Source organism: Orycteropus afer, unplaced genomic scaffold, assembly GCF_000298275.1.
Source record: "Orycteropus afer afer isolate SDZICR_OR568_19922 unplaced genomic scaffold, OryAfe1.0 scaffold00150, whole genome shotgun sequence".
NCBI classification, from domain to species: Eukaryota; Metazoa; Chordata; class Mammalia; order Tubulidentata; family Orycteropodidae; genus Orycteropus; species Orycteropus afer.
The window spans coordinates 5,769,348-5,787,514 of NW_006921737.1; the positions used below are offsets into that span (position 1 = coordinate 5,769,348).

Below are 18,167 nucleotides of genomic sequence, written 5' to 3' on the forward strand. Positions count from 1 at the left end.
GTGAGCCACTCACTCAAGGAAGTATATAGTCCGGAATGCCGTTCTTCCAGTTTGTCCTTGGGATAGCATTGCAGGTAGGCCACACCCCTGGGGAAACTCCCCTTGGGCAGACTGGCCGCTCAGAACTCAGTCATGTGATCCATCATGGGAACCACCACTCACAACTGTGTCCAGCCAAGTTGACACATCTTCAACTATCACAGTGCCCATCAACAGAAGGATGGATAACCAAACTATGGTACATACACACAATGGAATACTATGCAACACTAAAGAATAATGTAAAATCTGCAAAACACCACATAATATGGATGAACTTGGAAGACATTATGCTGAGTGAAATAAGTCAATCGAAGGACTAATATAGTATTAGTTCATTATTGTAAAAAGTCAAGGAAAGTTTGATACATGGAAGGAAATTTTCTTTGTTGGTTACTAGGGGTCGGAGAGAAGGGAACACTGCAAAAAGAAAATGCATTTACCCATGTCACTTTAGATTTGTGTATTTCAGTAAACATAAATCATATTTCAATAAAATGTATTTTAAAAAAATCAGAGTCACAAAACATATAGCAAAATGAGTGAAATAGACATTTTTTTTTCAGTAATAAACTTAAACATAAATGATCTATGTATTTACATGTGCTGCAAATATATCCATGACTGTAGTAGAGCATATAGGGGGCAAAATTATGAAAACTTCTTAGTCATAGCCAAACATCTTGAGGGAATGAGTCAATGGCCATGGAAGCTCAGGACCATAGTCTTGATGGACACTAAGGGCAATTGGCATAACATAGTCCACAAAGACAGTGCTGTATATTCTACTTTAGTGAATACTGACTGGGGTCTTAAAACTTTGTCAGTGGCCATATAAGGTGCAACTATTGGACTCTTCCCATGTGGAAATAATAGAGACTAGGGCAGAAATAAACAAAATAGAAAAACAATAGAAAGGATCAACAAAACCAAAGGTTGATTCTTTAAAAAAAGATCAATCAAATTGGCAAACCACTGGATAGACTGATAAACGAAAAAAGAAGATAACCAAGTAACAACAACAAAAAAGCAAATTAAGAAATGAAATTGATGTCATTGCAATCAATCCAACAGAGATAAAAAAAGATCACAATTCTTTACTCAAAAAAAAAAAAAAAAAACCTACTTCAACAGATTAAAAAACCTAAATGACATGGGAGTTCTGGTAGTGTAGTGGTTAACAATTTAATGTTAACCAAAAGGCTGATTGTTCAAACTTGCCAGCTCCTCTGCTGATGAAATGAAAATATTCCTAGAAAGATACTGCCTACCCAAATTAACACAGACAGAGAGAGGTAGAAAATTTAAACAAGCCCATTTCAAAAGAAGATATAAAAGATGTAAAAAAAAAAAAAAAAAAAAAAAAAAAAAACAGGATCAGATGACTACAATGGAGAATTCTACCAAACATTCAGAGAAGAGATAGGACACTAATCCTAATTCAATCTCTTTGAAAACATAGACAAGAAAGGAACATTACCAAATTCTTTCTATGAAGTCTGCATAACCTTCATGCCTAAACCAGGCAAAGACATCACATAAAGAAGAAAATAGAGATTAATATCCCTTTTGACCATAGGTGCAAAATATTTCAACAAAATTCCAGCCAACAGAATTCAGCAACATATCAAAAAAACACCATGATCAAGTGGGATTCATACCATGATTACAAGGGTGGTTCAAGATTAAAAAATCAATCAATGTAAACCATCACATATATAAAAGAAAAAAAAAAAAGTATGTAAAACAGCATTGTGGAGGCATCTGACCTCCTCTAACTTCATGAGGGGAAGAGAGAATTACCATCAGCATCAGCCCAAGGCTGATTCCTATAAAGGAGAGGTTATACATACCTCTCCCCTTCAATGTTCTCTGACACCAACCATCCCTCCCACAGCACTCTCTACTTCTCTACTGGAGTCAGTAATTCATTGTCACGTCCATACAGAACTCACAGACCATACTCACAATCATGGTGTTTATTAGGGAAGTGTTGTTGTTGTTATGTGCCGTCGAGTCGGCCCCAACTCATAGCGACTCCTCCTTGGGTTTCTGAGGCAGTATCGCTACGGAAGTAGGATTGCCCAACCTTCCTTCCGAGGAGTGGCTGGTGGGTTTGAACCGCCAGCCTTCTGGTTAGCAGTCAAGTGCAACAACAACAAATTAGGGAAGTAACAGCTTACAATTCAAGATAAGAAATGACTCAGGATACAGTTCTTCAGTCAGGATAGCTTCTTCTTAGCCATGCCTGCAGGCATGGCACTCTCTTTCTGTCTCCTTGGACTCAGTGCAAGGGAGCTCAATCCAAAGACACATTCCACTCTTAGATCTTCCTTCTTGGTTATTGCAGGGTCTCCCTTTCTGCCTCTAGGATGACTCATTTTAAGCCCAGTGAGATTGCAAAACTGACCAGTCCTCTCATTAGAGTTCCATACACTTTATTGGCATGGTTCCACCCAAATAAGGGTGCCATGCACCTTATTTACATTATTAGAAATCTATCCAGACCCCTTGGTAGGTAACAAACACTTCATTTGCATAGTCCCATCAAGTTATTTTGGTGAGAGTTACAAAGACAATGGATAGAAGGGTCATATTGAGTAATTCACTGTACCACACATATGATCATATCAATTGATGCAGAAAAGCCATCTGATAAAATTCAACACCTTTTCTGATAAAAACTCTCAGCAACATAGGAATAGAAGGGAAATATCTCAACATAATTAGGGTCCTATATGTAAAACCAAAATCTGTTTGTTGCCTGCTTAGATGTCCTCTTTGGTGAAGGTTATCACCCCTCTTATTCAATATTGTATTGGAAGTATAGCCAGAATGATAAGACAAGAAAGAGAAATAAAACGTATTCAGATTGTAAAAGAAGAAGTAAAACTATCTCTATTTGCAGATGATATGAACCTATAAATAAAAGACCCTAAAGATTTCACAAGAAAACTTGTACAACTAATAGAAAAATTTAGTAATGTTGCAGGGTACAAGATCAACACACAAAAATCAATTTGCTTTTTCCTAAGCTAAAAAAGACTACTCTGAAAAAGAAAACAAGAAACCAATACCAATTACAAGAGCCCCAAAAATGATAAAACACCTAGAAATTAACCTAACCAAAGGAGCTCTGGTAGCATAGTGCCTAAGGCACTTGACTGCTAACCAGAAGGCTGGAGGTTCAAACCCACCAGCCACTCCTCGGAAGGAAGATGGGGCAATCTACTTCTGTAGTGATACTGCCTCGGCAACCCAAGGAGGGGTCGCTATGAGTTGGGTCTAACTCGACCGCACAAAACAACTGCAACAGCAACAGGGATATAAAAGACATATATTATGAAAGGAAGGAAACACTACTAAAAGAGACTAAAAGAGGCATACAAAAATGGATAGACATCCTGTGCTCATGGATCAGAAGACTTAATATAATGAAAATGTCATCCTTTATTGAAATGGAAAAACTAATGACCAACTTCATATGGAAAGGAAAGAAATCCAAATAGCCAAAGAAATATTGAAGAAAAGGAACAAAGCAAAAGGCCTCTCACTCCTAGATATCAAAACAGACTGTACAACCACTGTAATCAAAGCAGCCTGGTATTAGTTCAACAATAGACAGTTAGACCAGTGGAATAGAATTGAGAAGTCAGAATTAAACCTAGCCATCTATGGACAACTGATTTTTGACAAGGGTCATTCAGTTGGGCAAAACAGTCTCTAATAAATGGTGCTGGCAAAACTGAATAACCACCTGCAGAAAAATGAAACAGGACCCATACTTCACACAATACAAGAAAACTAACTCAAAATGGATCAAAGACCTAAATGTTAAATTTACCATCAAAATTGTTGGAAAAAAAACATAGAAATATATGGGACCTAATCTTTTGAAAAAAAAATAAGATAACAAACATTACAACAAATACATGAGTAGAATAAGACAGAAGATAAAAATGAAACTTCATAAAAATTAAAAACTTATGCTCATCAAAAGATTTTATCAAAAACATAAATAGACAACTTATAGATTTGGAAAAAAAAAAATCTTTAGAAATGACTCATCCAATAAAGGTCTAAGCTCTAAAATCTACAGAAAACTGCAACAACTCAGCAACAAAACCCAAACAACTCAATCACAAAATGGGCAAAAAACATGAACAGAAGCTTCACTGAAGAGGACTTCCAGGCAGCCAACAAACAGATGAGAAGATGTTCATGATCATTAGCCATTTGAGAGATCCAAGTCAAAACTACAATGTGATACCATCTGACCCCAGCTAAAATGGTAATAATAAAAATAAAAACAAACAAAGAAAAACAGGTAACAACAAATTTTTGTGAGAATGTTGGGTACCTGGAACTCTTATTCACTGCTGACAAGACTGTAAAATGGTACAACCAGTATGGAAAGCACTATAATACTTCCTTAAAAAAAACTAGAAATAGAATTACCTTATGATCCAGCAATCCCACTCTTAGGTATATATCACAGAGACCTAAAAATAATTACATGAACAAACATATAGACATGTAGGTTCATTGCTGCTTTATTTACAATAGCAAATAAATGTAGGTTCATTGTTGATTTATTCACAATAGCAAAGAAAAATTTGAAAATGACCAAAGTGTGCATCAACAGATGAATGAATAAGCAATTTTTGGTGCAGACATATGATGGAACATTACACAATCATAAAGTACAATGATGAGTCTGAGAAATTTATTATAATAAGATTGGATCTTGAAGGCATAAAGCTAAGCAAAATAAGCTAAGCATTTAAGGACAAATATTATATCATCACTTTTTTATAAGAAGACATAATTGATAAATATAGAGAGATCCATGTTATTAGTGGTTCCCAGGGAGAAGAGTGGGAGAGGGGAAAGCACAATTTCAAACATAGAAATTTGTTATTTTGGTGATGGGAAAAGTGGCACCAAATGTGGATATAGTGAGCACAACACAAGTAAAGTGAAAATGAATATTCAAGCACATATGGATGGGTATAGGCAAATTGGTATATGGAACAAGCATGTACATAGTTAAGAACAGACAGATAATCAGACTCACTGCCATGAAGTCAATTCCGACTTAGCAACCCTCATTGGGTTTCTAAGGCTGTAAATCTTTACAGTAGGAGATTGCTTCATCTTCCTCCCATGAAGCAGCCTGTGGATTTGAATCACTGACCTTCTGGGTAGCAGCCAACTACCTTACCCTCTATATCATCAGAGCTCCTTATTGTACCACCAGAGGTACAGGTAAATACAAATATGAGTTGGGTGCTGGCATATATTCATTAAAGGTACAAATATGGATAGTCTTCAGACATACCCAAACACTTTCCAATATTGTTTTTCTGTGTTTGAAGGTTTAGGACCATGAGACAACTGTTAATTGGCATAACATAGCTCACAGAAATCATGATCCACATCCTAACAAAGTGAGTAGTGTCTGGAGTCATAAAAGTTTCTGTGCAGCCATCTAAGATATAACTACAGGTTTCTACTCACCAGGAGTAAAACAGTAAGAAGGTAACCACAAACTCAGAGAAGAAACAAATCTGTTTGAGCCATAACTCATCTATCCTGATATCAGAAATACTAGATGGTGCCCAACTACCACCACAAAGTATTCTGACTAGAGTCACAAGAGTTGGTCCCAGATAGAATGGAAGAAAAACATGGAGCATAATTCAAATTCTTATTGGAAAAAAAAATAATAGAGACAAATTGCAACAGCAGAGAACAGAGGACTCAATGAAACAATCGCCCTAGATACTTCTTAACCCTAGAACTGAGCCTATGCCTTGAGATTAGCTTTTAGCAAAGTAGTAAAGTGACACACAAAGTAAAGGATATTACCCATAATATCAGTGACCTACTTAAAAAATATCAGTATGAGACCAAAAACACAACAATTATTCAAAAGCAAAGTTGGGATGATAAGGGGGCAGGGAAACTAGGGTACTGGAAAGGAAATAAACAGAATATAAATAAAGAGAATGTTGACACATTGTGATAAGTGCAACTAACATCACTGAAAAATTTGTGTGGAAACTGTCAAATGGAAACCTAACTTGCTCTGTATAATTTTACTAAAAACTAGATAAAACATTATTTTAATAACTAAATATAAAAGGAATTATGAAGTCCTAAAGAGAATTACTTTTTTTAAGGTTAAGTAGCATGACAATGGCAGTTGATAAAGCAAATTAAATTCTAACTGCACCAGTGATTTGATACATATCATTCTGCTCAATATTACTGAGAAAATGCAATCTTGGGGATGTAAAGCTCAAATAAAAAAAAAAAAAAAAAACATGTCAGTTGTGGCATCTAATTCAATTAGGTGAAATTCATTAATATATAGTAAAGAAGAAGAGAGTCAGATGGAAAACTGAAATTTGTAAAACAGATCCACAGTATTTTTATAGAAAACTTGCAGGTAACATTTTCAGGACAGCATACATTTAACTTAGAGTCAAAAGGCAGGAAAATGTTTTACGTTCACATCAGTGATAATCATGGTTGTGGCGAGGAGTAGTTAATTTCTTGTGATACTTAAGAAACATGCATAAAATAACTTTGGTCTCTGTAAACCTAATACTAAGTTTGCCAGTAACTCACTAATCCCAGGAAAATGCTCTCAGACACTAGAACATGGTCTTCTTGTCATGGTTGTTGTTGTTATATGCCATCGAGTTGGACCCGACTCATAGTGACCCCTCCTTGGGTTTCCGAGGCAGTATCACTATGGAAGTAGATTGCCCCATCTTCCTTCCAAGGAGTGGCTGGTGGGTTTGAACCACCAGCCTTCTGGTTAGCAGTCAAGTGCCTTAACCACTATGCTACCAGAGCTCCCATTCTTGTCATGGTAGCAAGATAAAACTAGTACTGATGGCAATTACTCTGTTCTAATCGTGTACATCAAGAATGTTGAACAAAAAAGGCAACCACCAACTGGGAGTTTCCAGGAACAATCTAGTTATCCTTAAAGAAATTAGAAAAATGGGTGCTGTAAAATGTTCTCCATGAAATATTTATCGCCTATTTAATATTTAATAGATCAGTTCTCCTAAGGCATTCATGGAGGGTTGGCTGAAAGAGTTTTGAAATTCTTACTGTGCATAGATCCAAGCAAGTCTGCCTCATTAGTGATCAATTACCAGACAGGTCAGCCCTAATAAGTCATTGACCTTGTACTGTCAAAGCAAGTAATTGGGCACCACATGTCCAATAAACCATCAGATGCTACTATTAATTAAGCCCTCAAAGTTCCATCAGGATCCATATTGTATAAACAAAGAGGTAAATTGGGAAATTTTTCATTGTCTTCCAACTTGGTCTATGATAGATCAACAAAATCTAGCCAGTGCTCTGACCCAAAGGCAGAGTCCCATTGCACATTGTTGGCATCAATTCTTAAAGGCTTCCAATAATGGTGTCTTTTTCACAATCTTTTTCCTGTGAGCTGATGAGTCATGACTTAAAGAGGTCCATTTTTCAGAAGCTCCTGCCTTTTCCTCAATGTGCAAGATCACCATGTCAGTATTGTTGCTATTCACTGGACCATAGAGAATGGAATCACATCCCTTATCAATGAAATCCACCATCCATCTGTCAGTGTGTTGTACTGTGATGGCTTACATAGTGCAATGATGCTAGAAGCTATGCTACTGGTATTTCAAATACCAAGCAGGGTCACCCATGGTGAATAGGTTTCAGCAACACTTCCAGACTAAGAAAGACTAGGAAGAAAAGCCTAGTAATCTACTTCCAAAAATAAACTAATGAAAACCCTATGAATCACAGCAGAATACTGTCCAGTATAGTGCTGGAAGATGAGCCCCCTAAGTTGGAAGACACTCTCGTCTAAGGATATGTTTCCCAGCAGGTGAAATGAGGGCAGGGACATCAGAGAAGGTGATTCCAATGCTCAAGCAGGCAGATAAAGGTTAGATGGCTTTGTTTCTTTGTTCACTGCTGCGCTCCAGAGCCTAAAATGTTGCCTGAGGAAAATACATGCTTGTTTAATATAACATAACATAAGTTGAATAATTGGGTGAATAGACTGACTAAATAATTGGTTAATTATAGAAAAGTTATATTATTCTGTGTTCATGATAATAATATATGATCGAGGAATGAAAAGGAGTAAGCTCCAGACTCAAGACCCTGAAGAAAGTATGGAAAATCAAGTTTCCTTCTGTGTTCTCCCATTAATCATGACCATTTCTGGCCATATGGAGTTCCATTAAGGGTCTATATTTTAAATAATGGAAGTTCTGGTGGCATAGTGCCTAAAGCATTTGACTGCTAACCAGAAGGCTGGCAGTTCAAACCCACTGGCCACTCCTCAGAAGAAAGATTGGGCAATCTACTTCCATAGAGATACCACCTTGGAAACCCAAGGAGGGGTCGGTATGAGTTAGGATCAACTCAGAATTAATAGCTTACATTTAGGAAATTATTAGCATGCTGAGGACTCCCTCAAATAAAAAACAAACTCACTGCCATTGAGTAGATTAGACTCATAATGATCCCTGTTTGGGTTTCTGAGGCAGTATCTCTACGGAATTAGATTGCCCAATCTTTTTCTGAGGAGGGCTAGTGGGTTTGAACCCCCAGCCTTCTGGTTAGCAGTCAAATGCTTTAGACACTCCCTGGGTGGTGCAAACTCATTGCTAACCAAAGGGTGGGACCTCTAACTAGAGTTCTACTCAGAAGGTACCTCAGAAGAAAGGCCTGGTATTATGGATTGAATTATGTTGTCCAAAAATATGCACTGTAAATCCTAACCCCTATATTTGTAGATGTAACCTCATTTGTGAATAGGGTTTTCTTTGTTCTGTTAATGAGTTCATATCAGTGTAGCATGTGTCTTTAGCTAACCATTTTTTAAGATATAAAAGAGCATATCAGTCACAGAAGAAAGCATAGATGGGGCAAGATAGATGTCCAGCCACATGAAGGTAACCAAGCAACCCAGAAATGGAAGCTGAAGAAAAAAGGACTTTCTGCAAGAGCCTTCAGAGAGAGAAAGCCTTCCCCTAGAGACAGAACTCTGAATTTGGACTTCTAACCCCTTAAATTGTGAGAAAATAAAATGCTGTTCATTAAAGTCACCCATTTGTGATATTTCTGTGATAGCAGTACAAAGAATCTAAGACACTTGGAAATCTATTTCTAAAAACTCAGCCACTGAAACTCTATGGAACACAGTTCTACTCTGACACACATGAGGTAACCATGAGTTGGAGTTGACTCCATGGCAACTGATTTCAGCATGTTGAGCAACATGTCTTCCTTGCATTGTTTGATAGCATAATTAAAACCACACACTGAAGAGTTATTATTGTCACTTTGAAATGAGGACCCTGAGGCTCAGGAACTTTAAAAACATGTCAATGGTTTATACATGAAAAAAATGGAAGATCTGTGATTCAACCCAATTCTCACTGAGCCCAGACCTTCATATTTAATCAATGGATTGTGTGGACTCCCCCAAACCCATGATATTATGAAATCACTTGTGCAGTGTGCACACCGCTAGGGAGCTCCATTCACAAAGATGATGGTGTGAATGGTGCATTGTGGATTTGCAACATGACAGTTTTGTTCAAACTTGAGGTGATACCAAACTATCAGCTGAATCCCTGTCAGGGGCTCAACATCACCTCCCAAAGGAAACTTTGCAAAAAGGTGTCTCTGTCATTGTCTCATCCCACCACTCCAGTGATTACTCAGCGTGACAATAACGGTGATTCTAAGGCTTGCCATATAATTGTAGTTTTTAATCCAAATCACCCTGGCATAGAAGCTATGCCCTCGCTCATGCTATGCCCATCAATACACATTATAGTAGATTTCATTCAACTCCAATGGTCCTCTGGTTAATTTACACAGTGCCAAACTGACCTTTCCAAATGTGTCCCATGACACAGTGAGAGTGAGGAAAATTTACTGCCAAGAACCAAAAATATGCTACCTTGTGAAATATGGGTTTTTTCATGGCTTGATTTGAACTTCATACCAGAAACTGTGGAGTGGTTCAATGATTATTCAGCATTTGAGGAAAGGAAAAGGCAGTTTGCAGGCCTTCAGGAGCCATAATTCAGAGCCCTATCCGATGTTCATACAGGTGATTAAAAGTACTGCAAGCAGCAGCAACTCCAGGGCCTGTTGGTCATATTCTAGAGAAAGAGATGGATTTCTCTGAAAGGGAAGAAACTTAAGGACCCAGAAGCACTGGAAAAATTGGTACAAATTTCCCCAATAAACTCATTTGAGAAAAAAAAATTCTCACACCTTTCCCTCCTCTTCCAATCTCTTGTTCTTCCCTGAAAATCTGTCGAGGCCCCTTTAATCTGCGCTTTCTACACCTTGACATAACTACAATAATATTTAGATTGGTCCATTTTATTATGAGGCAATTACCTTGTGAGGAGATGCAGAAGCAAGAAAAATTTCTGAGAAAACCGGAATATCAGTTAGAAGCTTGGCAGAGAACAGCACGTGAAACTGGGTAATGTCAGCACAATTTAATAAATTGACTATTTATAAAGGTGTGGGAACAGTTTAGAAGAGTTAACCAGGGATGCTACAGCATCCTTGGACTAGTTATGATTACCTCCTGACCTGAAAGGGCAAAGGAAGGAAGCCATTACTGACACCCAGAGAGAGTATAGTAGTATGAAAAGAGGAACCTGTCAGGAGCTGTGATCTGCAGAGGAGAACTGTAGCCAACACACAGTGAAGAAGAAAGTTGGGAGAATAAATACCTGATCTCACCCTTCTCCATCTCTCCAATGTTTTCTATTGCCTTCTATTGACCCAACCCATCTGGCCATTCTTGCAAGGGATCCCATTGATATACACAATAAAGATCAAAGCTCTAGTTCATAAAGTCACTCTCCAGAGGCAGAAAGTAGATATGAGGTGCTGGAGTGGGTAACTAGAAAATGCTCAACACACTAAGAAAATTCTTAAAATTCCTCTTCATCTTTACCCCCCTAAGACTGACTCTAATTTAATGAAGTTATTTGTCTGTGTAATCTGAGTAGTGTGCAGCAATGCAACTAAATTTAAGTTATACAGCCCATTGACAGAAATAAGCTTTCTCCTATGAATTCGCAAAATCCTGCTTTCATGGTAAATTCTGAAAGTGTTCTAATTACTTTGAGCATATCTTTCTTTTGCTACTATGCTATAAACTCCTTTGAGGCAGAGAGAAACATGATTTGTTAATGACCAACAAAATTGAATACATGCTTATACTAGGTACTCTCTATATTTGTTAGTTTGTATAATCTTCATAACAAACAGAAAAGGAAATCAAAGCTCAAAAAACCTACATTTCACAAATTCAAATTCAAGTCTGATCCCAAAGCTCAAGCTTTTACTACTCTGTCACTCTGTCTTTATTCATTTTTTAAATTCATCTATAATTCATCACAATGCTTTTTAAGGTGCCTAATACACAGTAGGTCTCTCTAGGTTTGTTTGATGGATGGGTGGATGAATATAATCTAATGGAGTAAAAACATAATTTGCAATCTCTAGGTGGCACAAATGGTTAAGGGTCCAATTACTAGCTGCAAGATTGGTAGTTCAAACCCACACTCAGAGGCATCTCAGAAGACAGGTCTGGTGATCTGCTTCTGAAAGTTGCAGCCTTAAAAGCCCTATGCAGCAGCTCAACTCTGCACACATGGGGTCATCATGAATTGGGATCACGTTGAGGGCAACTGACAGTAACAACAACAGGCTAGATTAGTCTGACCCCTTTTTTAATGAATTCCAATCAATTATTGGGCCACATTTTCTTAATCATCAATGAGTGATATTTTAAAAAAAGCAAGAGATTAGCCTTGTCAATCACATAGTATATATTAATCTAAGAAAAGCTATCCCAATATATATGTCAAGGAACATAATTGAGTTCATATTCAGCCATCTACTCTATTGTATATAGAGAATGACCAGAACTCAGCTGTTTTCAAAATGTTGTCCTGTGAAAAGACTGAACAATGTTCAAGAGCATAATGAGTGCTGAGCAGATGGAGAAGTTGCATAAAATAAATGATATTAGATAACAATGTGAGAAATGTACAGAGCTGAGAACAAAATCAAGAAAGGGCAGTTTTTAAGTAGTAGCGCTTATTCATATAAGAAACGCATAAGGGAAGGGCACTACCACACTATCTTCCACTTAGCAGTATTTCAGTAAGTTATTACTGAATTTAACATCTGTGTCTGTAAAACATCATGCAAGCTTAAAATCTTATTCACACCGGAATGACTAGCTTTTTGGAGAAGTTTTATGGTTAAGAAAATTCTAAAATGAAGGGTCTTTTTAAGAAAGCGACTCATTACTTTTAATCCCCCTTCCTCCTTAAGGCAATGACCACAGTGATCAGCTTCCAAATAAAAAGGAAGGAAAAAGAGTTCTGGCCAAAATTCTATTAAAGTTAATAAACAAAAAAACCAAACTCACTGCCGTCTAGTCAACTCTGACTCATAGTGACCCCCTTGGGTTTCCAAGGTGGTAAATCTTTACAGAAGTACAGTGCCCAGTCTGTCTTCCACAGAGTGGCTGGGGGGTTTGAAACGAAATGCCAACCTTCTGGTTAGCAGTCAAATAAATGTCTTAGGCACTATGCCACCACAGCTTCTTCTCAAGGTTAATAGCCCTCATGAATTTTGGGGCCCTGATTGGTCTAAGGGCTCATGATTAAGAGAATTTCATCACCACCAAGTAGTAACATAGTCACTGCCCCAACCCAATGAGGTATCAGAAAAGCCATGTGGAGTGAAGTAATGAGCCACTTCAGCCCTTCCCAGCCAGTGTAGGATCAATAGAGTACTAGTCTGGAGCCAGAACTTCAAAGTAGAAATGAGAGTTCCCTTCCCCTCAGGTGTCAACAGAGGCAAAGTGGAATCCTGGATTTCAACCCTCAACTGAAAATAACAAAGAGGTGCCCCATCCCCTTTCCCTGCCAAAATGGTGTCAGAGGAGGTCAAGTAAAACAGAAGATTTAAATAAAATTCTTAGCCTCTTGACAGAATATCAAAATCCCTCCATGGTATCCTCATAGCAGCCAAAGTGACACTTTTAATATACATCAGACCTTATCACTCACTCCCGTGCTTCAATCCACAACAGTGCCAAGTCACCCCAAGTCAAAGCCAGAACCCTTGTTGCCCCTTAAAAGGCCTGGAGAATCTAGCCCCATCACCTCTCTGGCTGCACTCTTACCCTCCCCATTCACTCCATGCATTCGACCGTCCTTACTAGAACCCACCAAACACATTCCTGTCTTGAGGGCATTAAAGCACTTTATTTTTTTTCCCCCCAAATGCTCTTTTGCTATTGGTGTTTTCTTTGCCAGCAAGGCTCCCTTCTTCAAACAGCACCTTCTCAACAAGTCTCTGATAATCCTTTGTCATAGTGAGCTCATGTCCTGCCTTTTCCCCTGGCATGCCCCTTGCTCCCTGCTCTCTGCTTTAAAAAGCAGTTGCCATTGAGATGACTCTGATTCATGATGGTTTTATGTGTATCAGAGTAGAACTGTGTTTTACTGGCTGATATTTTTGGAAGTAGATCACTAGGCCTTTCTTCCCAGGTTCCTCTGGGTGAACTGGAACTTCCAACTTTTCGGTTAGCAGCCCAGCACATTAACTGTTTGGACCCTGCTTTATGTCCCTCAATCTCACTTAGAACCATCTGGCTCATGTATTGTTTTACATGTTTATTGTCTGAGTCTCATTAGAAATGCAAGCTCTCTGAGGACCATACGCTGTCTGTTTTGCTTCCTACTTACTGTTCTGTCTCCACTGCCCAGAAGAGTGTCTGACATACACTACACAATTTATAAATATTTGCTGAATTAATTAAGTAATTAATATAATACCTTAAATGCATCTTTCTATTGTTCTTTCCTTTTTCCTTTTCTTCCCTACTTTTCTTCTCTTTCCTTAAACAAATGTACAAAAAACTTACTTGTGAGTCATGGCAGCATGTTGGATGATTGCAAAACATGGCTCTATAGACTTGTCTGTCTTCCATAAAAATTGGGCAAAAATATATTGGGTAAACAAAATACCACATGAGAAGCAGACAGCAACTCAGTTTACAAAAGGTTTACTGTTGTAAATCTGTGCAAATTGTTATAGAAAGGAACAGAGAGACATAGGCAGTACAAAAGCTCCTAGAGTTCTAAATTCATTACTTTGTGTGTCCACCTAATGCTTCACTTCAGAGAGTGATGGTAATTCTTGTTCAAGTTCCCTGACAGCCAGAGTCCTTAGGAGTGCACACCGAAACCCTAGAAATAGACAGCCCCTCCTCCTCATACTCACTTAGACAATTTCCCTGTCCTCAATTACTATTCCCTCATGCAGAGGTGGTTGGTAGGGTAATTCTTACCTAGGTTATGGTTTTGCAAAGACCATGTGTCAATAGGAACTTGTCTCTAGCCCCTTTCATCTGTCTTTCCGTGAGGCAGCAGCCAGTCTGGTAATTCCCTTACAGAACTATGGAAATCCCCATTAATTCTCTGCTCCCAGGGGCCTGGGGGTTAGGTTGGTGCCCTGTCAGTGAGGGCCCTGACAATGAGTCTGCTATTCCCATCTTGTTGTAAATCATGGATCAGAGCTGGAGGGTATCCAACCAATTCAGCAGCCCTGTGCATACTAAACACCACTAGCTGCAGCTAGACTACTGGGAAATAAAACCAAAATCAAAGGCCAGCTCACATGCAACAGTTATTATTCTAGCAAGCCCCTTGCTCCATCTGCCCAAGAATTGGAGAAAATTGTTTCACTTAGCTCTAAATGCAATCCATTTTCTGAACTTGTTTCTTTTGATTCTCTCATGTCCTATGCTCCATAATAAGTTTATATTCTGTTCTATTTGAATCAGCAAACCTCAGGGGCATCTCTTGCAAATTATAAAGAATGATGATTAGCAACTCAAAACGGAAGCATAATTTATGACTTGCAGAAATACCACACAACCCCAGGGGCAAAATGTAACCCTTAGGAAAGAACCTGCAACAAACATAGCAACAGTCTTAGATTTGAGAGATCATTTGGGCACCTATGCTCTGTGCAAACCACTCAATCTCTGATCTCAAAGCTTCAGATGGGCACTAACACCTGGGGTGCTCTGAAGCAGGAAGTGGAGGCAGGTTTTGGTCTCTTCACTGCTTCTTCCTTTCTCCATCATTTTTCTCACCATAGTGCTCCTTGGAGGTGCAAATGGTTACCATGTTCAGTTGCTAACCAAAAGGTTATAGGGTTAACTCTACCAGAGCACCTTGGAAGAAAGAACTGGTGGCCTACTTCCAAAAAGTCAGCCACTGGAAAATCTATGGAGCACAGTTCCACTCTGACATACATGGAATCACCACTAGTCAGAATCAACTAGTTAGCAACTGGTTACTGGATTGGTTTTCCCTGCCACACTACAACCTGCCTTCATGCTCTTCTGGCTCTTTTTGGCAACGCTTTCACAATCCAAGTACACTGGCACTGGGCTCTCATGGTGGAAAATAGTAATGAGTTGATAGCTGAGTTTTTCAAAAAAAAAAAAGCAGAAAATATCTCATGCATGTTCTTTATCTGAGAAGAGAGCTTACTTAGATAAGTCCCCACAGGTAAAAAGTGTCAGACTCAGAAGTAGGATCTCCTGAATCTAAGTTCTGTGGATCTCCCCATACTTATAACTACCCCATAGTTGTAACTTATAACTGCCCCTTACTTTTATTTCTTATATTTTCCTCTCTCTATTTTTCACTTAATTCCTTTATGGTTTTCTCCAACTCTTTTGTAATAACAACTTATCTTACTTTTGAGTTTAAAATAATATCAAGCACTATGCGGTTTTAGTATTTTCTTTTTGGTTGTTTCTAAACATTTTCCTTGATTGTTGGTATTCTGCAATTTTACTTCAGTGCGTCCAAGTGTAAAATTATTCTTACAATCAACCTAGGATATATTTATTTCATAAGTGTATGGAAGACAGTCAGTCTATCTGGAACACTGCCTTTTTGTACTTCCTGTTCCCTTTCTGAGGCTCCTTAGCTTTTTTTGTTCTGCCTTCCATGTGTCTCAACTTCTCTTTTCATGGTGTGTTTCTCTTTCTCTCTGTGATATAGTCAAGGTGATGTCCTCAAATATATTTTTAATTTTTGTAATTCTTCAACTCTGCCTAAATGGCTACTTAATTTCTCTTTCCATTGTTGTTGAGTTGGGAGTTCTGGGGGTGTAGTGCCTAAGGCATTTGACTGCTAACCAGAAGGCTGGTGGTTCAAACCCATCAGCTACTATTCAGAAGGAAAACTGGGCAATCTATTTCTGCAGTAATACCGCCTTGGAAACCCCGGGGGGGGGGGGTCTTGCAGATCACCAGTCAGGACTGACTCACCACCAGTGAGTTAATTTGTCTATAGTTGTTTTAATTTCAATGGATGTTTTGACTTAAAAGGATATCATTGTTGCCAGTAAGATGGCAGAATAAGCAGACAAACTGCACAGACCCTCTTCAACAAAGAAAAGGTGAACCAATTGATACAGATACAGAAGATAATCCTGGAGCCCTGGCTTTGAGGGGAAGGATATACAAGTGGACTAAACTCTAAATCACAGAAGAACTTGCATGAAAACACCAAAAAGGATATATATGGAGCAGCAGTCTGTCAGCGATCCTGACAACACAGTTTGGATATTGCTGAGTGGTGTTAGGACCTAAGAATTAACCTAAAAATTAGCCCTGCTAGCCAGGGGCTGCATGAAGGACGGCACTGGTAGCTGGTGAATAAAAGGGGAAGCAGCAAAGAGGCAGGGAGGCTGAGCTGTGGATTTTTGCTGGTCCAGAGGGTGTAGCCATTTTGAATGTTTACAAGCAGTTCCACCATTTTGGATATTTAAAGTGACAGCATCCTCCCAGATTCCAGGGACTTAAGAATAGGCTCCATTTGCCAGGAACCACAAGGGCACTTTGGACACCAATGACTGGAAAGGTGTGATATTCCCCTTGTTACTCTTATACCCCACACCCTCTTGGTGAATAGAAGTGTGGCCATTCCCCACTTCCACCTATCTTCTGCGCCAGCAGGAATTCCATCCAAGTCTGTGTGCTTGGATGGAGCCTGGGTACACTGCCCACCCCACCCAGACTTTCTTTTTATTTCCTTTTTATTTTAGTTTGTTTATTTCTGTCTGTTTTAAAATTATTACTATTTTATCATTGTCCTTTTTATTATTACTCTTTATCCTTCCCTTCCCACTTCCTAGTTTTCAGATTTTTCTCTCTTCCCTGTTCCTGGTTCCCACTTTTTTTCTTTCTCATGGTTAATCCCATTCCTTGTTTTTCTTTTTGCATTTTTCACTTTTTTTCTTCATTATTCTTCTACTCCACCTTTTTTTTTCTTTTATTTCTCTCTCCCTAGGTATTGCATTTTTTTTCCTATTTTCTTTTTTCAGTTATTGTTCCTGAGTGTTTATAAGATGTGTTCTTTGCCCACTTGCTTTTACTCTTTTGATGGTTATTCAATTTTTTTTTTTTTGTCTAACTGAGTGGGAGACAGCAACAGTGCCCATACAACATATCTACACCCATACCTCCTGTAGCCTCACTTACTCAGTGATATTCACCACTTCCTTCTTCACCAGCTGGCCAAAGATTAATGACCACCAAGAAGAGCCCAACTCACCTTTAGCTGGTCTTCACAAAAAGTTAAAAGAGATCTAAATACAACAATGTCACAATGTCTTGGAGACAAAAGACCATCACAGTCCACACAAAAAGCAAGATAAAGTGGTAGAAACAAGGGAGCAGGATACAGACCCAGAACACATCTCGGAGAAAGAAGCAACATTGGAACTTCCTGATAAGGAATTCAAAAGAATCATATTTAGGTATCTTAAAAGAATTGAGAGACAGATCAAAGAAAACACTGAGAAAATTAAGAAAAACACAGACAAAACCCTAGAACAATTTCAAAAGACAATACAAGAACAAAATGAAAGAGGCGGGGCAAGATGGCGGACTAGGCAGAAGGATTGCACAGACCCTCTTCAACAAAGAAAAGGGAAACCAATTAACACAGACACAG

General features: G+C 38.5%; 1 protein-coding gene across 1 annotated transcript in view; it reads right to left on the reverse strand.

The window, feature by feature from the left end:
- Nucleotides 1–18,167, reverse strand: part of AGBL1 (AGBL carboxypeptidase 1) — a 1,441,949-nt gene that overhangs the window by 1,042,070 nt on the left and 381,712 nt on the right. The gene's annotated exons all lie outside the window — the stretch shown is intronic.